At 43.3% G+C, this 27,303-nt stretch overlaps 1 long non-coding RNA gene across 1 annotated transcript in view; it reads left to right on the top strand.

Moving 5' to 3' along the window:
• Positions 1 to 7,079: 7,079 nt before the first annotated feature.
• LOC146670627 (uncharacterized) overlaps positions 7,080 to 27,303 on the top strand; it is a 34,632-nt gene continuing 14,408 nt past the window's right edge. Inside the window, exon 1 of the long non-coding RNA XR_014911817.1 lies at positions 7,080 to 7,232. This is a non-coding gene — a long non-coding RNA (uncharacterized LOC146670627). The remainder of the gene's footprint in view (positions 7,233 to 27,303) is intronic.

Consider the following 27,303-nt stretch of genomic DNA (forward strand, 5'->3'; position numbering starts at 1 on the left):
TACAGATGAGTATTCTACGCATGCCTCTCCATGCGGTTACTTTGACCTCGTCTTTTGTATCGGGCGCTGTGCGGGTGGGGGTTCGAGATCAGCTGCCGATTGAAGGTATTGATCTTATTTTGGGGAATGACTTGGCCGGGGGAAAAGTGTTTCCGGCTACTCCGGAAGTTATTGAGTGTCCTACCTCGGATCGGTTATGCCACTTTCCGTCGGAGCTGGGTGACTCCACGGTTTTTCCGGCATGTGTGGTTACTCGTGCTCAAGCTCGTCGCTTGGGTGGGGAGGTGGACATATCCGGAATGTTTCCGGATGGCTCTGAGCCGCATGATAGTTCTGTTCCGGGGGTGGATGGTGGGACGGCGAAGGTTTTTAGTGTGGTGTCGGAGGATTTGCGCCTGGCGGTAAACAGGGAGCAGCTCATTGCGGCCCAACAGGCTGATGATACGTTGTCTGCCTGTCGAGCTGCTGCCTTGCAGCCAGGGGCGGTGCCTGGTGCTGCTTCTTATGAGGTTGATCGCGGGGTTCTGTTACGCAATTGGGCTCCGGTGGGTGGGTTGGGGGGTGAGGTGGTCACTCAGGTGGTGGTGCCGACGGAGTACCGACCCCAGGTTTTGAGTCTGGCCCATGAGCATCATCTGTCAGGCCACTTGGGGATTAAAAAAACTTATGACCGAGTGCTTCGTTACTTTTTTTGGCCGGGGCTTAAGTCTGATGTGGCGTGCTATTGTCGGTCCTGTCATGTGTGCCAGGTGTCGGGTAAGCCCAATCAGGTCATTCCACCCGCCCCGTTACATCCAATTCCTGCAATAGGGGAGCCCTTCGAGCATGTTATTGTGGACTGTGTAGGGCCTTTACCGAAAACTAAGGCGGGTTACCAGTACGTACTCACCATAATGTGTGCGGCCACACGGTTTCCAGAAGCTATTCCCCTGCGATCGCTTAGGGCTAAGGCCGTGGTGAAAGCCTTAGTACAGTTCTTTTCTATATTTGGGTTACCGAAGTACATTCAGACCGATCAGGGCTCTAATTTTCTGTCGGGGGTTTTTGCTCAGGTGATGACTGAGTTGTCGGTTAAGCACCGGGTGTCTAGTGCTTATCACCCAGAAACACAGGGGGCTTTGGAGCGATTCCATCAGACCTTGAAGGCCATGTTACGGAAGTACTGTTTTGAAACTGAGTCCGAATGGGATGTGGGCCTGCCGTTATTGCTATTTGCCATTCGAGAGACCACACAAGAGTCCCTGGGTTTTAGCCCGGCGGCGTTGGTTTTTGGGCATACGGTGCGTGGACCCCTACGTCTGCTCCAAGAGGGGTGGCTCGCGCAGCCCGACCAGCCGCGGCCCGTGCACAACGTGCTTGACTATGTAAGTTCGTTTAGGGAGAGGCTGCACGCTGCATGTGAGTTGGCGCGCAGGTCGCTTTCCGGTGCTCAGGAGAAGATGAAAGAGAGGTATGATAGGAAGACCCTCAAGCGCACCTTTTCGCCTGGTGAGCGTGTTTTAGTTCTCTTACCCATTGTGGGTTCATATTTCCAAGCTCGTTTTAGTGGTCCGTATGAGATCGAGCGCCAAGTTAGTGACACGGATTACCTGATTAAAACCCCGGATAGGTGGAAGAAGTCCCGGGTTTGTCATGTTAATATGCTCAAGAAATATGTGGACCGGAACCAGAGCCAGACTAACTCTGTTTCCCCTGTGGTGACGGTGGGTTCACCCTCCTACCAACCGGAGGTGGATGGGTTGCGTGAACCCCAGGGACCCAGCTCAGGGGCCCGCTTGGAGAATTCAAAGATCTTGGAGGACCTTGAGGCTCATTTGCTTTATTTGGGTGAGCCCCACAGGCAGGATATTTACAATCTGATCTGTGGTCATATTGTGCTCTTTAGTGACAAGCCGACTCAGACCACTATGCTTGAGCATGATATAGATGTTGGCGAACATCGGCCCATTAAGCAGCATGCCTATCGGGTCAATCCCGGAAAGCGGGCAATCATGAGAAAGGAGGTGGAATACCTGTTGGAGAATGGTTTTGCGGTGCCCAGCTTCAGTCCATGGAGCTCTCCTACCCTCTTGGTGCCTAAATCTGATCAAACCCCACGTTTTTGTAATGATTACCGTAAAGTAAATGCCATCACCAAGCCAGACTCCTTTCCGCTCCCCCGTATGGATGACTGTGTTGATAGGGTGGGCTCAGCCAGATTTGTCACCAAGCTAGATCTTTTGAAAGGTTATTGGCAGGTGCCCCTGTCGCAACGGGCGGCGGAGATTTCAGCTTTCGTGACACCAGACCATTTCCTGCAATACACGGTGATGCCGTTTGGGTTGAGAAATGCTCCCGCCACGTTTCAAAGGCTGATGAACATGGTGCTACTGGGTGTTCAGGGATGCGAGGTCTACTTAGATGATATTGTGGTTTACTCGCTGACCTGGCTAGAGCACATGGAGACGCTACGGGAGGTTCTTGTCCGATTGAAGGGTGCCTGTTTGACAGTCAATTTGGCCAAATGCAAGTTTGGCAAAGCTGTGGTTACCTACCTAGGGAAGCAGGTGGGACAGGGGCAGGTACGCCCTCTCATGGCCAAAGTCCAGGCCGTCTTGGATTTCCCTGTACCAACTACGCGGCGTCAGCTTCGCCGTTTTTTGGGAATGTGTGGCTACTATCGAGGGTTCTGCAAAAATTTCGCCACCGTGGTTATTCCTCTGACAGCCCTGACAAGTCCGTCGTGCCTGTTTTTGTGGAACTCTGATTGTCAGGATGCCTTTGACTCAGCCAAAGCCCTGTTGTGCAGTGCCCCAGTGTTAGGTGCCCCTGACTTCACTCGGGTGTTTAAGTTAGAGGTGGATGCCAGTGCGCGTGGTGCGGGTGCTGTACTCCTGCAGGAGGATGACCAGGGTATTGATCACCCCGTGTGTTACTTCTCAAGAAAATTCAATAAACATCAGGTGAATTATAGTACCATCGAGAAGGAAGCTTTAGCGTTACTCTTAGCCCTCCAACATTTTGAGGTGTATGTCAGTTCCAGCCCCGCTCCAACTGCTGTGTATACGGACCACAACCCCTTGGTTTTCCTCTCTCGCATGAGGAATAACAATCAGCGTCTCATGCGTTGGTCTTTGCTGCTGCAGGACTTTAATATTGACATCCATCATCTTAGAGGGGCTGATAATATTGTGGCCGATGCCCTATCCCGGGTGGAGACCTAGGTCTAGCATCTCTCTAATAAGATGCTTGATTTTAGGTGGGGGGGTGTTATGACCCAGGGTCATTATTTGTGGTACGGGGTTGTTATTGTTTGTATTTGTATTCAGCAATGCTTGTTTCCAGGTGGAGGCCGCCCATTGGTGGAGGAAGGAAAGAGGCCAGCTACAAAAGGGGTTGGACTGGGCCGGTGAGGAGACTTTTCCTGGTTCCCCGTGAGCTGTGTGGCTGGGGACCGTCGTGGCGTGTGACTGCACGGGGCTGCAATATTAATGTTGAAAAGGGTTGTACCTGGGCTTGGTAGCTGTAGGGGTGGGAAGCCGTTTTCTTTTATTCCCCTCTTTTTTCCTGTTTCGGGTAGGGAGACAGGTTAGAGAATTGTATTTTGTTTTGGAATCGTGGGAGGTAAGTTAGCTCTGTTTTTCTTTCTAGTGTGTTTTGTTTGTTGTTTTGGCATCGCCCACCCTGAAGCTCGCTACCTGTTCAGTGAATAAATTAACCAAACTCGTCATTCTGCCGTGGTGTGTTCTTTTGTTTGTCGTTATTATGTATCGGGTTTATTTTTTTGTTGTGTTGCACCCCGGCTTCGGGCCGGTGTGTAACAATGCAGACTCTTTAAACTACAGCTCCTCATGTGATTCAGTAGACACCAGATCTACCACTTTCTTCCTTTTTCCACCCTGCAGTGAAATCAGAGGTGCAGCAGGGCAGCTGTGAGCGAGCTGCTCACATGAGTTCAGGAAGAACCGGGAATGATTTCAGGTTCTGAGATTAGAAGCGATGCTGTGAGGTGAACCCTGACACCCAACCCACTGCTGACTTTGCCCTTTCCCACGGCACACACACACATTTTGCTGTGATAAACACACTCTCTTGATGGCTCTCTGTGGGAGAGTTAGTTCACATGACCACCGGGGTGCTGCTCCACCTGACCGAACTAAAGGGTCAAATAAATGTCTGTGACCGAGCTAAAGGGCCATGTCATTGGTCAATCATGTGTGTGCACGTGAGTGAGCGTGTGCTTGAGATGATGTGTTTCTATTCTCTTCTTCTCAGCAGTGAGCTGCTGCAGAGTAACCGCCTTTTAATTAACTCTGACTTCTGACATAGTGAAATAACAGTGCGTGTTATTGGACATCAACAGAAAAATGTAAGATGTAACTGTGGATTTTACAAAAACTGCTCCTTTAGTGCCTGGACAGGTCACATGAGACTAAACAAAGATAAAAAACAAGACACATATCTGATTTCCTATTTGCTATTTTTAACTTGCTCTTTAAAGGTGATCTGTAAAGTGTTCCTTTATTGTCATTTTCACCTCAAATTTATTTTAAAAAGATCTAGTTGGTTGTTGGCTTCATGGACAAAAGCAGCCTGTATAACATGGGGACATAAACACTACGTATCGAACAAATTTTCACACTTAACTGTCAGCACGCCTACATCACTGAGGGCCATGTGCATGTGAGTGAACTGGACTTTTAGCTTTCAGCAGCTGGAGTTCTGGAGCCAGGCTGCGTCCTTCGATGTTATTTCTATATCACATTATATCATTAAACAATAATATAAGGTTCAATTTTGTTTGTTTCTATAATGATCTAACCATCTTCACCACTACCTCCCAGTGTGATCAACACTACACGCACACACACTGCATACAGCAGCGAGCACGCCAACAACTCGTGCAATTAAAGAACTTCACAGACAGTATGATCGGTTTAGCTCAGGACATGTGAGCAAAGGTGACACAAATGTGCGTTTTCTTTTACATAAAACAAATACAGGCCACATTTTCACAGGTAAATACAACAGAATACAATCCCAACATATTCACAGTTTTATAACTTATAACTTTTACAGTTTTAGAAATTGTCAAATTTCCATTCATGTGAGAACTATGTAGAAACTCGCAAAAACAAGTACATGAAAATGCTTTTTCGTTCGTTTGTTAATGTTTAAAACTGTCTGTCAGGGAGCGAAATAGAAGAAAAACAATGGACAAGGACATCTGCAGTCAGCACAGGTATCGAATAAAGGCAAACACACCTGGGGTCTGTTCAAATCTTTTAAAGAACCAACAACAACAAAAGAGAACTCAGGAAGAGCAACCCTGCACCAGGCAGCACGATGCGGTAAATCCCACTAGAGGGCGCCAGAGAACAACCAATAAAGTAGCATCATACTCATAATCAACACAACTCTTAGGTGTGCACCTACATCCTGGGAGCATGGGAAGAGGTCGTACCTTGTTTTATTGTTTTACGGTAGGATTAACGTAGCTATGTCAGTTTTAGTCTAAGTGCCTTTTTACATATAGATGAACTGTTGGATTTTCCAGACCAGCAGGTTAAGGGAAGTCGTTTATGGGGCCACACTCTGACTCTGGGACTGGCCTCTCAGGTGTGCTGCATCACTAATTGGGTCAGCTCCACCTACCTGCAAGAAACAGGTAAAAGAAAAAGAAAAACACAAGGCCAGCCCACTGGCCGTCACACTGCTGTAAAAGTGTGTAAAATATGTCATAAAAGCGTTTTTGTTCGTATGTTACACTTCAAATATCTGATTCATATAAAACTCATTTTTGTACGCTTTTTTAAATAAAGCTTTGTCCAATGTACATGTGTTTTATTCTTTGGCCTTCGGAAACTGTAATAATTCATTTTGATACATAAAATATTCAAACTTTTTTGAGTATTTGAATAAAAAATCTTAAGCACTGATGAGCACAGACGGCTGAGAAGTGTTTGATGAAAAACGTTTTTCTTCTATGAGGCTGGATTTTCAGGTTCTGAGGAACCAAATGTGTAAATAATGAATTGTATGAATAAATAAAGGAGGCTAAATAGCAAGCAGTGCTAATGCGGAACTGTGTTAGTTTGCTGCTTCAATGAAAGCAGAAGGATAAATTTTAAAATACACCTTTGCCATCCTGTGATCTCATTTGGGAGAAAGAAGAAACTTTAGGTTAGACTCTGTGTTAAATCAGGTCTCAGCTCTGCTCTGTTTTGGTCATACAAACGGAGTTTTTGGTGTTGCAATGTTACATTTAAAATTTTAACCTTGATAAAGTAAAGAGTTCAGAAATATTTGCAAAAGCACTAATGGCATTTTTCTTAAAATGCAGTATTTAGAATTAACAGGTGTAATAAAATTAGTGACAGTAATAATTCTTTAATGATTCTGAATGAGAGAACTGCAATGATGTTATTAACAGGAACTCGTTGGGGTCAACATGGACAGGACGATAGTTAAAAGCAGGATGTTGTGATCTCAGCGGGAGCCGAGAGGGAGGAAGTGGAGTTTGTATCAGGCCTTTCTTTTTTGTTTGTGCGCATGATATTTATGAATCTTTACAGAAACAGATTTGCAATAAATACACTGCAATCAAAACATGACTCTTTTCTGCCATACTGCTCCTTTTTCTTTCAACTTCATCACTTTTAGCGCTCCTTAAGTTTACTGCAGATCACCTCACGCTGTCAGTCTGAAACACACAGTCGCTGTTTTATCTCCGTTCACTGACGCGAACAGACACACACTGTGTACGCTGTGACTGCAGCTGCCGAACAAAGCTGCATCATAATGTTAATATCACAGAATCATCTGTGTTTTCCTTAGTTTTTGATCTCTCTCTCTCAGACACTCTCTCACACACACACAAACAATTTTGGGAAATTGGGAGCTGCTCCTAAAGATAACGAACCTTTTTTTCTTCTTTATAAAACCCCCAAAAACAAAACTGTTTATTTCTACTGCAGTTAGACATTTTAATATGCCAGTGTTAAGGCTAAAATGCGCTGATGCTGTGACAGTTTACTCCGGAAGTGCTCTTGGGCTGCTTTCGCACACTAGAAACCGAAAGTGTTCAAAACTGCGTCAGTGCGCTGAGAGGAGTGGCTGTGAGTCCCGTTATTTTCGAGAGATACTGTATTCACAATCTTGGGAGATTTCTGCAGACATGGAGCTTCTATCACTTCTCTTTATGAGCTCCTGCTTCCTGACTTTGTCCGGACTGACGTTTGGTGATCAATCCGGTAAGAAAATCGTTAATTTATTATTTATTTACTGATCGTAGGCGCACGCGCAGTTATGGAACAATGGAGTGTCTGTGAACACGCAGCAGCGTGGGGTCTTAGCTGTTCAGGCTGATGGTTTCGTGGGTGGATGCCTGTACCATCCGTACCCATCACTTTATCTTTTAACGCAGCTGTCCGCATTGTGTTTTGCGTTATGTGAGTATACTGAGTATTACGGTAAACAAGACAAACCGAAGTCAACATTTTCAGGCGAACGTGTTTTCAACACCATGATTATTTATGGTCATTTATTAGAGAAACTCAGTTTCATTTGGAGATGGCTTTAACTTTAGGTGTGGCCTCATCGACAGCGGTCTGCGCGCTGCTTCCTGAAATACACATCCTTTTTCTTTCCTGTTGAGACACAAACTGTCTAACGTTTGCTTCTGAATATGAAATTTAAGTGCGTGTCCGCTACATGAAGCTTTAAAGACACTATAGCTTTACGTTATACTGACCAACAAAATGAAAACTCAAGACTCACAAAAACTGAAAGAGCTGACACACACACACACACACACACACACAGCATAGCTCTTGTTTTTTTTTCCTCTCACACTGAAAAAAAGGGATTGGCCAGCTCTTGGATTTACGTAATCATCTTGCGTGTATTTAACACAATTGCCTCATGCTTTAAAGTTAAGTGTAACTACATAGTGTAGAAACTACATGATATGCAGAGAGGCTAGATTAAATTGTTCATATCATGTTCAAGTGAAGTAAGTCAATATTATATCAATGTTAAATCCCGCGACACTGCACGGGTTTCAGACTCGCGCTCTTTAGATCGTGGTTTCAGGAAGGCATCCATCTCAGTCAAGTCGAGCAGCCACCTCTACTTTTTTTAGTATACCAAAAAAAGTAAATTGAGTGGTTGTTACATTAAAAAAGTCTAACTTGTAATTTGAACACAATAATTTCATGTTTCTATGAACTTAATTACATCATGAAGAATCTGTACGAAATTCAACAACTTAATTTGTTCTTATTGAGACGACCTGATACAATCTAGTAAGAGTGGTTAGTTGCTGAACTCATGAAATTCACAAGATCGCACAAGATTTCAAACTGCAGGAAAATCACTGGAGTTATAAGAGGCAGACAACTACACGCACACACACACACACGTGCATGCTGCTATTTATTGTATTATTACAAAAACAAAAAACTTCTGCATCAAATACAGGAAATCACATTTCCTAGATTGTTGGCATGGTGCTTAGTGCTGTTGCTTCACAGTAAGAAGGTCCTGTGTTCAAATCCACATTCTGGCTAGTTTGCAGGTTTCTCTCTGGGTATTCTGGTTTAAAGTCATGCAGTTATTAGAGTTAGGGTTAACTGGTGATTCTAAATTACCTGTGAGTGTAAATGGTTGTTTGTTTCTATGTGATAGACTGGTCAGCTGTCCAGGGTGTACCGTGCCTTGTAACCTATCACTTCAGGGTTATTTCCCAGCCCTCCTGCAACCAGGATAAAGATAGAAGGATGGTAGTTGTTGAAGACCCATTGAATTTTTATGGTAACCAGGATCTAGACTTTGTTGAACATTATGTAATATGAAGACAGCATGTAGTATTTAAGTGACCAAGTAGTACTGGGGTAAAAGTTATTGAATAATGTTGAAATAAAATGACAAAATTGTGAAGGATTAAAATATTCCAAGAGCTCAATTTACTTCATCTGAACATGTTTCAATCACGTTTTATGAACACAAAATGCACAGGTTTACTGAATATGAAAAAGTTGTGTTGATTTAACTCAGTTGTTTAAGTTTCTGCCAAAGCAAAACATTTGTGTGCAACCAATGTCCACTATTGAATCAAGTAAATCCAACATGGCCTTTTTTTCAGTGCAGGCTATAGGTAATAATTAAAGTCTGGAATATTAGCTCGCTCACATTAGCAGCTGCATTCTCACAGAGGTGGTGCACATGGCTCTGATAAAGAGAAGTAAAAAAACAAGAAAATACATGAAAATCTGTGTGCACTTTTGGCAGGTACACAGAGATTTTAACTATGTTCAAATGTCTGTGCAGAAACAGATTAAAAACCTGAAACACTTCAGTTGTGTTTGCTTAAAAAATAAAATAAAATAAATGAATAAATCCCAGTTTCATTCCTGAGGAGCAGCAGGAGACTCTGCTCTAAGCACTCAGCGTGAGGACTGAGTGAAGAGTTATAAAGTGTTTAGAATTTGCATGTTTTCAGATATTTAATCAACTTACAGACAGAACAACAACACAGCTCTGCAACACCACTGACCAGTGAGACAATTAATGGGAGCAAAGACCAGAAATTAATTTTTGACTCCTACAGTTTATAATAATGTGCATTACATGGAAAACAGGAAAAGACAGCAGCGTTTACATGTGTAAGGCAACTCAATTATTTTGTAACTGTAGGTGTAACACCCCTTTCTAAACTTGGGATACAGATTTGAATGTTGTGCTGAGCCAACAGCTAAAGTTTGACTGCTGGAGCAAATTGAGTGACTAATGAAACGCTCTGAGAACTTGATTTTATCAACTTCACAAAAGAATAATGTCATATACATACAACGGAAACAACAGCATTACATGAAAGGAAAAGCTGGGACAAAAATCATGGAAAATAATAAACAAACCACACCCCAGGGGATTTGGCTCAGTCTCTTGTGTCAGGCCACACCTTGCAGTGGGAGTCCAGCAATCAGCCCCCTCCTTGCAGGATGTGCAAAGGAGCAGTGAGGTGCAATTCTGTCCAAACACTTAAGTAGACTTTGTACAGTTTGAGGCTCGTCCAAAGAATTTAACTTCCTTCTCAGAACAATCATCTCAAGGAATCCTGGAGGGGTGGCTCACCATCTTTGGTCTAACAAAATGTAATGTAATCAAGCTCACAGGTGTCGAATAAAGGTTCGAAGGTTTTAATAAGTGGTGAGATAAGAGTGAGTCTTAATGCAGCAGATGGATGGACCTGTGGCTGGATCAGTAACAGGCGCAGAGCTCCAGTTAAATCACACAGCAGCAAGGTGGAGGTGGTGTACTGGTATTGGCTGGTGTCACTGAAGATGAGCCAGTTGGACCTTTTCAGGCTGAAGATGGACACAAAGTCAACGCCCAAACAGACAGTTTTTGAAGAAACTTTCTTCTAGCTGACGTACAGGAAAAGGTCTGCATCTTTCAAGAAGACGTGATTTTCATGCAAGACGATGCATCACATGTATCACAGCGCTGCACTGCACAGCTTTCCAGAAAAGACCTGAAAGATGAAAGAGTGACATGGCCCCTTCATCACCTGAACTAAAGCTTGCAATGGCTGCAATGTAGCTGCCATCACCAGTGTGTGAATGTGTGTGTGAATGGGTGGATGACTGGTTCTGTAAAGCACTTTGGGGTCCTTAGGGACTAAAAAAGCGCTATATAAATACAGGCCAGTTACAGGCCATTTGTGGAGAATTTGTGGGTCCTTCTAAAACAGCAGAATTATGTTCTTTCCCCTCCCCATCTCCAGCTGCCTCCCTCTTCCCGCTCCACCACAACCACCCACACATGCAGGGCCTTGGAGTAGGGGTATGTCACCAGGGTGCAGAGGAGGCTACCCCCCCCCCCCCCTCTGTCCCCTTCTGGCTGCCTCTGCCTCAATTTTATCCCACAACTTAGACATTCACATTACTCACACTCTCATTACACATACATATAGGATCTTGGGGGTGGGCACGATACACGGAATCCAGGTTACCATCAGGGTGTACACCTCACCCCTGGCGTCGTTGCCCACCTCTCAATTTTAAATACACTTAGACACTGAGGGCTAGCAGGAGGGACTAGGCGCTTACCTGCTGCTCTCTGGCAGGTAGCTCCACTCCCTCCTGGGTTTTAAATGCACCTTAGAACACACATGCATCAACACTACAATGAGCGGGTGGAGGGAGGTTTGGAGTCTTCTCTCACCCCCATTCTCTGCGACCTGCTGGAGCGGGGGGGCTAGGAGGAGGAGTTGGCCGTCCGACTGCGGTCTGGAGTGTGGGGCCTCCCTGCTGCTGCGGAGTCGGGGCGGTCTGCCTCCTCCCACCGCAGGGAAAAGGGTAACACCACCTGGGTCTGGGTGCAGTTCCCCCCTCCAGGGGCGGGGGCACCTAGACCCGGTTTGTAGAGTACGCTTGGGGAGTGTGATCGTGTGTACAGCGTCTCTTTATGTCTGTCTCCACGTTGGTTGAGTGTGGAGTAATTGCATATGAGAGCATGAGGGTGGGAATGGATGTTTGTGTCTGTGTGTGCCTGTATGTCTGTGTCTATATGTCAGGTTGGGTATCAGACGCCACCTCTCTGAGGACATCTCAGGCCCTCCAAGGTTTGGAGGCCTATCTCCCCCCACCACCACTTCCCCTGACAGTGGCGGACTCCCTCAGACATCGGTGCGTTGGTGGTTCTTTGTGTCTGGGGATGGGGATGGGCGTCCAGGTACACGCCGGCTCACTCCTTGGCGGCCGCTGATCGGGGCCTGGAGCCTGGGGCTCGCTCGGGCCACTTCGGAGGTGGGGTGCCCCCGGCCTCTCGGCCTGGGGCTCGGTCACTCAGGCACAGCTGGCTGCCGGCGGAGCACATGGGCGCGTCACTGCAACCCCCCTGGCTTCTGCTCCACGGCTGCTGAGTGAGCCCTCATCTGGGACTCTCCTCAGCTCTTTCTGGGACAGTGGCGCGGCTGCCCCTCTGTTGGTCTTCCTTGGTCTCTTGTGTTCTGGGGGCCTCTGGATGTCTGGAGTTTTGATCTCCTCCATACCTGCTTCATGCCCTGGAGGACGGGGCTGTGGCCCCCCCACACCCTCTAGCAGATCATTACATGAAGGAACCTTTTAAAAAAACAAGCGCGTCCATGCTCACAGGTGTACACACGGGTGATCACACCCACAAACTACACCCCTTTTCAGAATCAGAATCAGAAAGGGTTTTATTGCCAAATGTTGAGCAGGTTTACAACATTAGGAAATTGCTGCGGTGCTTCAGTGCAAACATACTGTCATAAAAATATAAAATAAGAATAAGAATTAAAAGTGCTAAGTAGATAGATATATACATGATATATACATGAGTGCAGGTGGTGATCAGTGCTAAACATGGAATGATGCAGTGAACACAGCGTAGGGTCATGTGTTAGTGGTGGGAACAGTCATACGGTTATTGTTCATGTGTTCAACAGCAGAGGGGAAGAAACTGTTCTTATGGCGAGAGGTTCTGGTGCGAATGGACCGGAGCCTCCTGCCTGAGGGGAGCAGGTCAAACAGACTGTGTCCAGGGTGAGAAGGGTCAGCTGAGATCCGAGCTGCACGCCCCAGTGTCCTGGAGGTGTACAGGTCCTGCAGAGATGGGAGTCTGCAGCCAATCACCTTCTCAGCAGAGCGCACAACACGATGCAGTCTCTGTTTGTCCCTGATAGTTGCTCCAGCGTACCACACGGTGATGGAGGAGGTGAGGATGGACTCGATGATTGCAGTGTAGAATTGCATCATCGTCCGTGTTGGCAGGTTGAATTTCTTCAGCTGCCTCAGGAAGTACATCCTCTGCTGGGCTTTCTTAATGACGGAGGTGATGGTGGGCTCCCACTTCAGGTCCTGGGTGATGGTGGTACCCAGGAAGCGGAATGAGTCCACAGAGGTGATGGGGGTGTCAGTCAGGATGATGGGGGGGAGTGGGGCTGTGTGCTTCCTGAAGTCTACAATAATCTCCACTGTCTTCTGGGCATTCAGCACCAGGTTGTTGTGGCTGCACCAGGACACCAGACGTTCAACCTCCCTCCTGTAGGCAGACTCATCCCCGTCCGAGATGAGTCCAATAACGGTGGTGTCATCTGCAAACTTGATTAGCTTGACAGACTGGTGGGTGGAGGTGCAGCAGTTGGTATACAGGGAGAAGAGCAGAGGAGAAAGAACACAGCCCTGAGGGGAGCCGGTGCTGATGGTCCGGGAGTCCGAGACATTCTTTCCCAGCCTCACATGCTGCTTCCTGTCCGTCAGGAAGTCAGTGATCCACCGGCAGATGGGATCAGGCACATTCATCTGGGAAAGCTTGCCTTGGAGATGGTCTGGAAGGATGGTGTTGAAGGCAGAGCTGAAGTCCACAAACAGGATCCTGGCGTAGGTTCCTGGGGAGTCCAGATGCTGCAGGATGAAGTGTAGGGCCATGTTGATGGCGTCATCTACAGACCTGTTGGCTCTGTATGCAAACTGCAGGGGATCCAGGAGGGGGGCCGTGAGGGTCTTGAGATAGGAGAGAACCAGGCGCTCAAATGACTTCATGACGACAGATGTCAGAGCCACGGGTCTGTAGTCATTTAGTCCAGTGATCCTAGGTTTCTTGGGGACAGGGATTATGGTGGAGGACTTGAAGCAGGCAGGCACATGACGTGCCTGCAGTGAGGAGTTGAAAATGCCAGAAAACACTGGGGCCAGCTCGTTTGCACAGTGTCTGAGGGTGGCAGGAGACACACCGTCTGGGCCGGGAGCTTTTCGAGCATTCAGGTTCTTAAACTGCTTCCTCACACCTGCTTCATGAATATGAAGAGTTGTGGTGGGAGGAGGTGGTGTGAAATCCTCTTTTGTGCGGGGTGAGGAGGGGGGTGTTGTAGGTGAAGTGTTTGAAGGTGGTGATGGCTCTATGGAGGGGGGAGAGGTGGGGGAATGAGTGTCCAAAGTGTCTCTATTGTTGGGGCCGTTGGAGGTGTGAAGGCTGCCTGATGGCTCGTCAAAACGGCAGTAAAAGTCGTTAAGGGTGTTGGCTAAGAGCAAGTCATCAGTGGAGTGGGGGGTTTTAGGCTTGTAGTTGGTGATATTCCTAAAACCTTTCCACACAGAGGCCGAGTCATTCTCTGAGATCTGCTGCTGCATCTTCTCAGAGTGCTGGTGTTTAGCAATGTCCACTTCTTTAGTGAACCTGTACTTGGCCTCTCTGTAGCAGTCCCTGTCTCCGCTTCTGAACGCCTTTCTCTTTTCCAGCCACAGCTTTTTGAGTTTAGGAGTAAACCAGGGTTTGTCATTGTTATAACTCACCCTGGTGCGTGATGGCACAATGCTGTCCTCACAGAAGTGGATATAGGAGGTGACAGTGTCCGTAAACTCGTCCAAGCTGTTAGAAGCAGCCTTCATTGTGTCCCAGTCCGTAGACTCCAAACACGTGCAAAGCTCCTCCACAGCCTCGTTGCTCCACAGTTTTTTGGTCCACACGACAGGTTTGGAGAGCTTCAGCCTCTGTCTGTACGCGGGGATCAGGTGGATCATGACGTGGTCAGAAAGTCCGAGTGAAGCGCGGGGCACCGCGCGATAGGCCCCGCTGATCGTGCTGTAACAGTGGTCTAATGTCCTCTCCTCTCTGGTCGGGCATTTAATATACTGCTTGTATTTGGGAAGCTCATGGCTCAGATCGGCTTTGTTAAAGTCCCCAAGAGCAATGATGAGGGAGTCCGGGAATGTCTGCTCCATGTGCAGTATCTGCTCCGCGAGTGCGCACTGAGCTGCCTGCGCGTCCGCATCTGGCGGGATGTAAACAGCGGCCAGGATGAATGAAGCAAACTCCCGCGGAGAATAAAACGGTTTGCAGTGAATAAAAATTATTCCAGAGAGGAAGAGCAGTGCTGAGCAATCACTGTTACATCTGTGCACCAGCCACTATTAATGTAGAAGCAGACACCTCCACCTTTGGTCTTACCAGAGAGAGAGGCCTGCCGGTCTGCGCGCAGCAGATGAAAGCCCTCCAGCTTTAGCGCGCTGTCCGGGATGTCCTCACAGAGCCACGACTCCGTAAAACATAAGACACAGGAGGAGGCAAAGTCTCTGTTCATGCTTCTCATCAGGGCCAGCTCGTCCATCTTATTCCTGAGTGAGCGTACATTGGAAAGGAAGATCCCAGGAAGAGCAGTTCGCAGTCCACGTCTCCTCAGACGCACGAGTGCGCCGGCTCGCTTACCTCTCTTCCGGCGTTTCACTTTCCTGATCAGAGTCTGCAGTAAATCTGCCGCAGATGCGACAAATATTGGAAGTAAATCCACAGGTGTTGTAGTCCTGTGGTTAAGAAGCTCTTCTCTGGTGTAAGAATATCCAGAGGAGTGCCCAGACACAGAAGTTATGCACAAAAACAAGACAGAAGTAACGCACTGAAGCAGCCTCCTCTTAGAGTTTCTGTTCCCTAAAAGCAGTAAGCCTACACTTCCGGTGTAATCTGTCACCACTTTTCAGTCACAGTTACACAGAAGATGTGACAGGAAAACGATTCACGACCAGAAATGACTGGTTATGGTAAAACCATTGGCTCCTACCTCAAAGTACACTGTGTGCTGTTGATCTTATGTGCTGCACAATAATGTTTAATATTTAGTATTTACTGTCATATTCCCATATATCATTGTGATGTTGTTTATTCTATTACTCTTGTTCTCTTCGGCTTGTTTTCTTTTTTCTTTCTCAACAGGTGATCCAGGTGATTGATATATGCATTTTTTTTTTCATTTTTCTTTTTTTTATATATATATATATATATATATATATATATATATATATATATATATATATATATATATATATATATATATATATTTTTTTTTTTTTTTTTTTTTTTCCTGCCCATTCTGTTGGTTTTTGTTTTTTGCCCTTCTCCCCCGTCCCTCTTCCCAGCTGTTTCTCTTTCCCTCTTTCTTTCTCTCCTTCTTTCTCCAGTCAAGTCTGTCCCGTATACAGCAAGTGAAAATAAAATAAACAATAAAAGGTGAATCAAATGGACCATTATGGCAAGGCTGGGATGGTCAATTTGGTAAAGTAAATCCGTTGGGCATCTTTCTTTGCCTTTAGACAATAATTCTGATGCAAAAGAGCCAAACGGGACAGGCAAAAAAAAAAGAAAGAAAAAAAGAATTATGTTGAAGTAAAACCGTACACCTCTCTGAAGAGTGTCCAGGAGCTGTTGCCTAATAATTATACACACACACATTCTCATATTTTTCCTTTCTTAAATATTCAGTTTTGACTTAAGATAATATTATTGGACTGACCAAGATCTCTGTAGACATTCAACAATAACAATAACCTTCAAAAATAAAATATAAGATGCTTAATAATTGTGCACACAGGGTAAAATAAATTATTATAATCCAAATGATGCTGTGCTGAGGAAATGTGCACTAAAATATAAGGTGTGTGTGTGCGTGTGAGAGAAACTGAGGCTGGCCTTAACCTTTGACCCTGCTGATTCTGGAGATAGGAGTGGATCCTCTGTTTCTACCTCAGCCTCTACACAAAGAGTTTTACCATAACCAGTCATTTCTGGTCGTGAATCGTTTTCCTGTCACATCTTCTGTGTAACTGTGACTGAAAAGTGGTGACAGATTACACCGGAAGTGTAGGCTTACTGCTTTTAGGGAACAGAAACTCTAAGAGGAGTGGCTGCGAGCTTCGTTATATTAGAAAGATGCTATTCTTGATCCCCAGCAGATTTCTGCAGACATGGAGCTTCTACCACTTCTCTTTATGTGCTTCTGTTTCATGACTCTGTCCGGACTGACGTTTGGAGATCAATCCTTTAGGAAAATTGTTCAATAGATTGATCATAGGTGGAAGGGGAGTTATGGAACAATGGAGTGTCTGTGAACACGCAGCAGTGTGGGGCCTTAAGGCTGTTCGGGTGATGGTTTCGTGGTGGATGCCTACACCGTCCGTGCCCGTCACTTTATCTTTTAACACAGCTGTCCGCATTCTGTTTTGCGTCATGTGTATACTGAGTATTAAACGAGTAAACGAAACAAAGACCTGAAGTCAACATGTTTTTCACCATAATTAATATGTGATCTGCCATTAATGACGTAATGAAATAAAAATACAGAAAAATACAAGATGTTAAAAAAATCAAATTATTAACAGACGGAAAATCTAAATATAACAAACTTACTAATAACCACATTTGTAAGTTACTAATTTGACTTTAGATCAGCAATAATCACCCTCACAGGGCCAATATCAAATCAGTATGATACTCAGAAGACATTTGGTGGTTGCGTCGTGTGTCTGGCGACACTCTCAATGGAGGACTTTGAACAACATCTACCAATTCAGAACCACGATAACAGAGTTCAGGCTGATTGGAGCCAGCTTATCGAAGAACAAGAAGTGGCTACAGCTGTTCAAAATCCCACAAGGGTGGCCGACATGATAGACGATGGGCAGGGCTGTGAGTACTCAGACTGTGTTTCTTTGAACGCTATATGGATAAAATCTTGGAGAAGAACAATGGGAATTGAGAGATTTGGTGACCAGTGACCGAAATTAGACCAGCTGTAAACATTGGAAGCAGTTTGTTCGCACTAACCAAAACAACTACCATCTTCATCTCAAGCGGCCCCCTGGCGCCAGCTGGATGCTCAAGGCAAAAGCTAACGGGAATAACAAATTTTCCCTTAGATAACAAGACTGTTTGTTGTGACTCTTCGACCTCCTTCAAGGCCACCCGTGTCAACTGATGATTGCTGACTTTTGCCTAACCGGGTGAAGGGACACTTTCTCTCGGCTGAACATGGAACACACACACACTCACACATACGCATGTACACGGACACAGACCTGCACTCGAACTACTACTACTGTGTGACTATCACTGAAAAAACAGTGACAGATTAAACCGGAAGTGTAGGCTTACTGCTTTTAGAAAACAGAAACTCAGAACTCGATCAGTGCCTTAAGAGGAGTGGCTCTGAGTCTGTTATATTAGAGATATACTATTTTTGAACCTCAGCATATTTCTGCAGACATGGAGTTTCTACCACTTCTCTTTATGTGCTTCTGTTTCATGACTTTGTCCTGACTGACGTTTGGTGATCAATCCGGTAAGAAACGTATTGATGTAGAGGCTGAGTACGTTTGAAGGTGGTTGATGGGTGGAATAAAGCGATGCCACTGTTACGAATAAAACTTGTGGTGTTGAGTAAGTCCAGTATCTCTAGCCGTACTTATCTTGTCCGTTTATTGCTCACCATCGGTTGCATTTGTTGTTCCACACTTCATCATAGTATCCAACATCATTCAGAATAAATCACAACAGTGCAGCGGCTACAAAAGGTTTGCTCCCTCAGACCAAAAACATGTGACGCTAATTTAATGTGCCTACATCAAATACAGCTATTTACATACAAAATGTGCTACCTAGCGGCACACATAAGGCAATAAACAGGCAGCAATCTGGAGCCTGTTCAGGCTTCTGGTCTAGTGGGTGGATAACAGCAGATCTTTACCTGTGATATGAGCGTTTAAGGCTGCTGTGTCGATTTTGTTTTCTGTATTTCATGCATACTAGGTATTCTGGTAAGAGAAACTAAGACATGTTTTTAAAAAAAAAAAGCAATCATGAAGCAAATAAGATTTCAACATTAACCACCACAAGTAGTCTTAATGACACAATAAATCATGAGATACATAATACAGAAACTGGTGGGAAAAAAAACTGGAGAGAGTAAGTAAACTCCTTGTTTCCAAGGACTAGCTTACATTTAAATCTACAGTATGAAATCTCACAGCCTTACCCAGTCATTATCAAGTTAGCCTGATGCTGGATTTCAAAGTAAAAGCCCTCTGAAATCTTAAATTTTATATATATATATATATATATATATATATATATATATATATATATATATATATATATATATATATAATAAAAGGGGTGCAACGATACACAAAATTCACGGTTCGGTTCGATACTTTGGTGTCACGGTTCGATATTTTTTCGATACAAAAAAAATGTTCATGCCTTTTTAATTTGTCATTTATTAAATTTTCACGGCACATTCCGCACCACATCTCTGTGTGTTCATCATTTGTTTGAAGCCAGCTCACCTCCTGCAACTACTTTTCCGAGAATACGTGCTTCTTTTGTGGTTCGGACTCCTGACATTTCTTTGGAGGTGGAGGAACATCACAGTAATTGCTTAAAGGAGCTTGCTTCTTCGACATCTTTAAGAGTTCTAAACAAATGTCTGTCCTCCTCCTGAAAATCTTATGTACGCAAACACGCGTTGCAACTTCTTATCTTGTTTATCTTTTTTATTTTGACAGCGAATGCGCACCTGCGGACCACTTATGTGCACCCCTGGTTATTTAGCTCGTCATATTGCAGCCACAGAAATTCTTTTGTCCATGAAACCATAAAGCTGCACTTTCTTTTTGCCTTATAGTCTGATTTGTCATAACTTCTCCGTTTTGTGGTAAGCTTTTCTTTGGCTGTCACTTCTTCACCCTGACCTGTCTTATTTGGCTCAGCAGAACTAAAATATATATCCTGCTGCTTTTACACGCGCACTCACATAACGCTCAGCGATCAACCTCTCATATGTTTAAGCTTGCTGCGGGAGATTTCACTTGTCATGTTTGCACAGTAAGCTAACGATTGATAAGACGATGTCAGAGGAATTGGTGCACAAATTATCATCACTCACAGATCAGTGCTGTCGCTCTCTATACACAGTTCGCACAATTGCAAAGTGAAAGCAAAAAACAAGCGCAAATTCAAACGCGATTTCAATATGTCACATATTGACAGTGGCTCACCGATGCCAATGACATAATTACCCAGCTACATTTCCGAAAGAATGCAAAAGCATTGACATATATTTTTCCTTCCTACAATAGCCCGACGGGCAGGGAAGAGATAGATTTTGGTAGCCCGACTGGGGCTAGCGATTTTGCGAGCCCTGTATCTGATTGAGGAATCACTCATCTTTGGAAAAGAGAGTTTATTACAGAGAAATGGCTCTTTCCAAAATAAAAGCTATACTATATGCTTCTTCTGGGCTATATTCTCAGCAGCATATTAAACATATCAGGTCCCCATAAGGAGAATCCTGTGCTAACGGCTGTCTAAATGACTCGGGTAAAGTTTGTAGCATGGTGCTTGTTGTTTTTGTCTGCTTCCACTTGTCTTTGCACTAGGATGATGTCGGCGTAAATGTGCAGTCATATTCGTTGTGTTCCCACTAGTGCTGTCAGCGTAAATCTCGTTGAAATGACGTTAACGCCACAACACGGCAAATCTCCGTTAACGAGGGGTGCATGGGGCTGGACGGCCAACACGTTAACAAGCTAACTGCGCTAACAAACTAGCTCCCACCCATCCAACATACTGTTTTACTTTAGTCCATGACGCGCTTACCTTCAGGGTCATACGTCACATGAAAACCAAAATAATTCCAAACGCCACATCTGAATGAGGGTCGGGGAGGTTCAATTTGCCATGTTACAAGGAGAGCTTAACTTCTGTCTCGCTAGCTTGCACTCCGCTCTTCCTTCTGATGTAGTGATGGGTCGTTCGCGAACGAAATGGCTCTTAGAGCCGGCTCTTTGACGTGAACGACGCGAGCCGGCTCCTTATCGCGAGCCATCACGTGGGTTTTTTTTTTTTTTTCTTTCTCTCACCCTCTCTCTCTCTCGCACTTTTTTTCCGCTTCACTTCGCACCTGAGCCTTGTATGGAAGCCCGTTTCCGCCACTAAAAAAAAAAAAAAAAGCTAGTATCCATAACTCGAAATTTCGAGTTATTTTCTCGAAATTTCGAGTTAGCTCTGCCAATCAAAAATATACGTGAATGAGGTCGCTTTCTTGTTACCCGGAAGCATATGGCACAGGACCGCGCACTCAAAAACGGATCCCAACAAATTAAAGTATGTTTGCCGATAGTAACACCATGTGATTCAGCTAATAACACAGGGATTTCATCATTTGTGAAGCCAGGCTGAAAACACTCAGCAATCTGTGCATTCACGACTGGATGTAATACCGGTAGCTTAGCTGTAGCATTTGTAGCTGAGGGCTTCAGCTTCCGGGTAACATGGAAATGACCTCATTCACGTAGATTACTGATTGGCAGCGCTAACTCGAAATTTCGAGTTGCTTTTCTCAAAATTTTGAGTTAATAAATCGAAATTTCGAGTTAATATGTCGAAATTTCGAGAAACTAACTCGAAATTTCGAGAAAATAACTCGAAATTTCGAGTTATGGATCCTTTTTTTTTTTCTTTGTGTTGTTTTCACTTTAAATTTGTAAAAGGAAAAAGCTGAAAATTTAAATAGTTAAAAGTTGAAATGTGAATAGTTGATTTTTGTATTATATGATTTATTTATTACATTTTATGTGGAGTGAAAAAATAAAAGTATATTTACAGTGGCCCCTACAGACAAAGCACATACAAACTTCAAATCATGTACGAACTCTGAAGCACGAACAAACTCCAAAACATGTAAAAACACGTACAAACTCCAAAACACGTAAAAACTCCAAAACACATACAAAAAACTCAGAAGCACATAAAAACTCAAAACACGTACAAAAGACAACAGAAGTGCTCCAGGATGCTGGGCGCAGTGTTGAGCTTTTGTTATCTTGTGGCTACACAAGCCAGCAAGTACCAACGACCGGATTTGGTGTGTGGTAGTAACAGGTAAATGAACTTTTTTTTTAAATTATTTGAATATATATGAGTGCCTGTGTATAAATACACAAACAATACACACATGCTTTCAATTGTGTAATTTAAGTGATCTAGTAGCTCTGCTTTGGAAGTTCAGTTCATGCTAGAAATGTGTTTTGGAGTTTGTACGTGTTTTGTCTCTAGGGCCCACCGCATATATTTATATATAAACATATACAAATAAAACCACTTTTTTTTACGTTAGTAATTCCTTTTGTGCATAATTTTATATTATTGTTAATAATAAATTAATTAAAGCAACAAAACAACCTGAAGAGCCGGTTCGGAGCCGAAAGAGCCGGCTCTTTTTAGTGAGTCGAACCGAAAGCGCCGGATCTCTAAAAAGAGCCGGAAATCCCATCACTATTCTGATGACGCTGTCTGTGTTGAGCGCTCAGTGGATCTGCGCTCGACAGTGCAGCCTAGGCGGAGTAGTCGAACGCAGATTCACTGAACACTCAACACAGACAGCATCGTCAGAAGGAAAGTTGATAAAATAAATTACAAATGTTGTATTGTTCGATACATATGCGTACCGAACCGAAAGCACTGTATCGAACGGTTCAATATCGATACGAATATCGTTGCACCCCTAATATATATATATATATATAATGATATTCACATTCTTTAGTGTATGCTACTTGTTTTTTAATAAAGGTTGCTGAGCATACATTTTCTTTTCTTTTTAAAAAATATTTAGTGGTTAACATAAAACTTGTCATGCGCATTTTTCACTCTAGTCATCCTCTTCAGCTTGTCCTTATCAGAGTCGTGACAGCTGTCACAGGGTGAGAGGCGGGTACACCCTGGACAGGTCGTCAGTCTATCACAGGCTAACACAGACAGGAACTCACATTCATACTTATGGGAAATTTAGAAACACCAGTTAACCTAACCACCTGCATGTATTTGAACTGCGGAAGGAAGCCAGAGCATCAGGAGAGAACCCACACAGTCAGGGGAGAACATGCAAACTCCACAGAGAAAGGCCCGGCTGGTTGGTGGAGTCAAACTCAGATCCTTCTTGCTGTGAGGCAGCAGTGCTAACCTCTGAGCTATGATTACAAGGCTTGATGCAAAATGTTCTTCACATTTTAGTCCTTGACAGGTTAAATCACTATAAATAGCAATAGCACGTGGTGTGTGTATGTTTATTTGCCTCTTATAACCCGGTGATTCTCCTGTGGTTTGAAGTCCAGGAAACTAACCGCTCTTGCTAGATAATATCATGTCATCTCAACAAGAATAAATGAAGTTGTTGAATTTTATGCAGCTCATGCATGATTTAAATACTTTCATCAAAGAAACATTAATTTTTTTAGTTCAAATAACAAGTTAATAAAGGGGGAATGTAGGAGGCATTAAGAATCTATTGCAGTATTCTGTGTTCTCTCTACATTCAGATTTTTATTCTGTGATCATTTGCACCAGATTTAACTTGTGATTTGAAAATCCTGGTGTGTTTATGTAAATAATCCTCTGCAAATACAGAAATTAGTTATGAAAAAAATGGCAGACACTTTTTAATCACTGCGCATGGTTGTTGCTGTGGACAGTATAATAGTTATCATTGAAGCTACATTACACAAATCAGGAATTTAAACTAAAGGAATACAGCCAGGGCGACCTATAACCAGTGTTGGGGAGTAACGGAATACATGTACTGCCATTACGTATTTAAAATACAAAATATGAGTAACTGTATTCCGTTACAGTTACCGTTTAAAAAGGTGGTATTTAGAATACAGTTACTTTGTTGAAATGTATGGATTACATGGCGGTATTTTCCTGTTTGTCCTCTCTATTTTTAGTTTCCACGCAGGTGGAAACCTAAACAAAACACGCATTAAGAGGCTCTCATGTCTGTGTCTCACCTCTACTTGCGACCGCACAATGACGTGAAGAAATATTTAAAAAAATTATTCACAAAAAATATTTAATATGAAGGCAATAGGCAGAGTGTTACAGGCATCGTCCTAAAGAATGGAGCTTCATGGGCAGTGTAGTCTGTGCTGCGTTATGTGTCTGTAAGCGAGGGAGAAAAAGGAGAGTCGTAAGTCAGCTATTAAGACTCGACTGTACACTGTGTTCGTGTTTTCCTCTGAAACAATAAGTCCCGTTGCAGCAGCCTTTCAATGCCTCTCTCTGTCTCTCGCTAGCAAAGTTGACCCAGACAACAAAGTAAAGCTAGTTTTCAGCTACGAGCCCAACACGAACCCGACGTATCAGCCAGAGGTCCCTACGGTTCGGAGCCGCGGGCCTGTTTTATATACGAGGTCGCTGCAAAAAGTGCAGCCTTACCTAATGTCCACCTACTGTTACTCATTTATATTAAGGTTTTTAATTAATAGTAATTAATAGTAATAAATCACAGCAATAGTACATTCATGTAATTGTAAAAAGCATGATAATATATTAAGTAATCCAAAGTATTCAAAATACTTTACTTTCATTGAGTAACATAATGGAATACGTTACAAAATACATTTTGGGGCATGTAATCTGTAATCTGTAGTGGAATACATTTTAAAAGTAACCTTCCCAACACTGCCTGTAACAGTCTGCTTCTAAACTCAAAGTTACTGAAGATCTCTGGTGTGTAACCAGTTACTTATTCTGGATGGCATTACCTTGGTCCGCAGGATTACTGTGAGGAATCCTGTGGGCATTTTTTAACAAGGTTATGTCCTTCAACAGCCCCAGTTTGGATTCAAACACTGTATTGTTCATTTGTTTAAATAGACTTTCTTTGTGATAAAGCTTACGGTTAGGTTGGGTCAGGTGACCCTGAATCCTCCCTTAAACTTTCCATGGTACACAGAGCACTCGTCTCCAGTCCCCTTTCTTTCACTATACGTTTACAGGTATAGACCAATAATGACTTAAATTGTGGCATAAATTGAAATCTAAGTCCGTATCCATCAGAAGTGAAATTAATTTGTGAAGACACTAAATTTCCTCACAATCCATTCTAAATTTGGATTTAAAATCAGATAAGAAAATAAATATTTTAGAGCTTTGTGGAATTTTATTATTATTTTGAAAAACTGAGCTCTGACACCATAAAGAAGCTACTTTGGCTGCTCCATTATTCACAAGAGGTCTTCACAGCAGGCAGCTCTGCACATTTGGACTCCTTTGGTGACGCCTCCTCATCAGAGCAGGGAACTTTCTCTTGTTAGGTGAATGTGTATACCACTGGAGCTGTTAATATTGATCATAATGATATGTGTCGATGTGAGCATTAATGGTTGACTGTCTCCCTGTGATAGATTTTCACAATTATATGAAGTTGTACCTTCAGAATGAAGTCAGAATGATAATATAATTGAAAACAATGAACTCCATCATAGGGTATGCTGGAGTTTAATACTAATAACAGTTAACCAGCCATAATAATAGCAATAGTTCCAGTCTTTGTGATAATCATTGTAGCAATAACAGTAGCAAAAATAATTATAAAAATTGTTAAACTAAAGTAATATCTTTATTATGATAGTAATGTATAACAATTGAAATGAATGTGTCAACAAAGCATAGTAAATTTGTTTTTATATGTAGTATCTACAATTTGAACACTTTTGACAACAATTTCTATATTTTTATGTATTTCATGATTTATTATATCATTAATGACTGGATACATGCTGTTTAATGATGAAATCACATTCACCTTAAAAACTGCTTTTAGTTTGAAATCCGAGCTCGGTTTCACTTACCGTAATACCTAGTATACACGCGTAACGCAGGACATAGTGAGGAGCTGGTTTGATCACTGTAGCAGATCAATGAAATGAAAGTATCCTCTTGATTATTTCTGATACTCGTTGGTTCATTTGTAGACGTCTTTAGATGTAACGTTGGTGTCAGCGGTTTGTGTGTTGCTTTCTGAAAACCCACAAAAAGCCCTTCGATTTGTCAGTTTTTAAGATTTCTTCATCATTAAAGTAATCCAGTAATAGTCACCAGTATAAGTGTTGACAGTTAATTCGGCAAACTTTCATTTTCGAAATTATAAACACAGAGTGTGTGTCCCTGATGTTTTCCCCCGCCTCCTCGCTTACAGCGATGTTGCTGCCATCATGTACCCCGGTTTAACCGCAGTAACTGGGCCTGTCAATCACAGAGGCTGTGGCGTGGCTGCTTTGAAAGTGACCAATCACATGAGTGCCTTCTTCCTTCGTGTTCCGCCTCCAAACTGTCAGCTTCGGGAGCAGAGCTGCTACAGGGTTTGCAAAGCAGAGACCTTCGACTGTGTTCTGGCTTCTTTGTGCACTTAGCTGCTGGTTGTTGTTGCGTTGACTGGCTGCATGTGACTTTATTTTATTGATGTTGTGTAATTCCACACATATGTTCTTGTTTTAACATATGATATAGAAACTGAACAACAGTGTTTCCTGAAAACCCTCTCCTGTGTGATCATTTCATAATAACATTTAAATTTACAATAATTGATTACACAGCAGTGGGGAGTAGACTTCATCACAGTAGATGTCTTTCTGAAAGTGCTGTAACTGAGTTTAAGAATATAACTCTCCCACTGATATCATCTTCAGAGCAGCTACTACAAAAGGAGTCGACATCTATTTAGTAATTTTACCTCTTTACTGCGTATGACTCTGGATACTGTAGCTCCTGTTGTACTTGGCTTTCTGGTATAACTCTCAAATGTGCTGATTAAAGCAGATAACTGTGATAAGATTGCTTTCAGAGCTGTTGCCCAAGCAAAGGGGGAGGGTACATCTGACCCCCTCGGCTGTAATTGGTCCAGCCCAGAGTCAATCATGACCAATTCAGAGACTGACTGACTTCTGAAAACATAAATGTAATAAATAGAGTAAAAGTGAGCTATTATACTCATTTCTAGATCCATATTTTATTCTTAGACACTACTGGAACAGTTTAACATGATTCACAGTTCACAATGATCCTTGTGGTATTTCAGGAAGAGCTAGGACCCCAAATCCAGACTCATTGGCAGGTCTGAAACTTACAACAAACAAACTACCCACAGCGTTTTTGATGTGAAAAAGGCTGAGGATAGACAGGAGCTGTAAACCCACAGCAGGTAATTAGAGACAGTAGATACACCTGGCAACACAACTGAAACTCATCAGGGAAAATAAAACTGAGGAAAGTAAAACTGAACACTAAACACACTGAACAAGGATCACTAAAATAAAACAGGAAATCACTAACACAGAGACAAGAACTCAAACATATGAAATGTTCACAGAAAGACAAACATGGAAAAAAGAGACAAAACAAGACTGAGTGCAGAGAAAGGAAATACAAAGAGGAAGTAATAAACCGAAAGTCATCAATAACTAACAAGGATTAAAGGCACAAATAATAAAATCAGAAACCAATGCCAGAGGCCAAAATAACTATAAAACACAAAATACTATTTATCTAATTTATATTAGAAAACTCTTCAGCTTCTTTGCCCTCCATTTAAACCTGTCATTCAAACTGCAGTGGGGCGTGGACCACAGAAAAATGTGAAGAGGAACTAAACTGAAGAGTGAACTCACTGTTTAATTCATGTTTTGTCTT

This window comes from Rhamphochromis longiceps, linkage group LG5, assembly GCF_057381845.1.
Source record: "Rhamphochromis longiceps isolate RC_006_pf linkage group LG5, R_longiceps_female_GT1.1, whole genome shotgun sequence".
NCBI classification, from domain to species: domain Eukaryota; kingdom Metazoa; phylum Chordata; class Actinopteri; order Cichliformes; family Cichlidae; genus Rhamphochromis; species Rhamphochromis longiceps.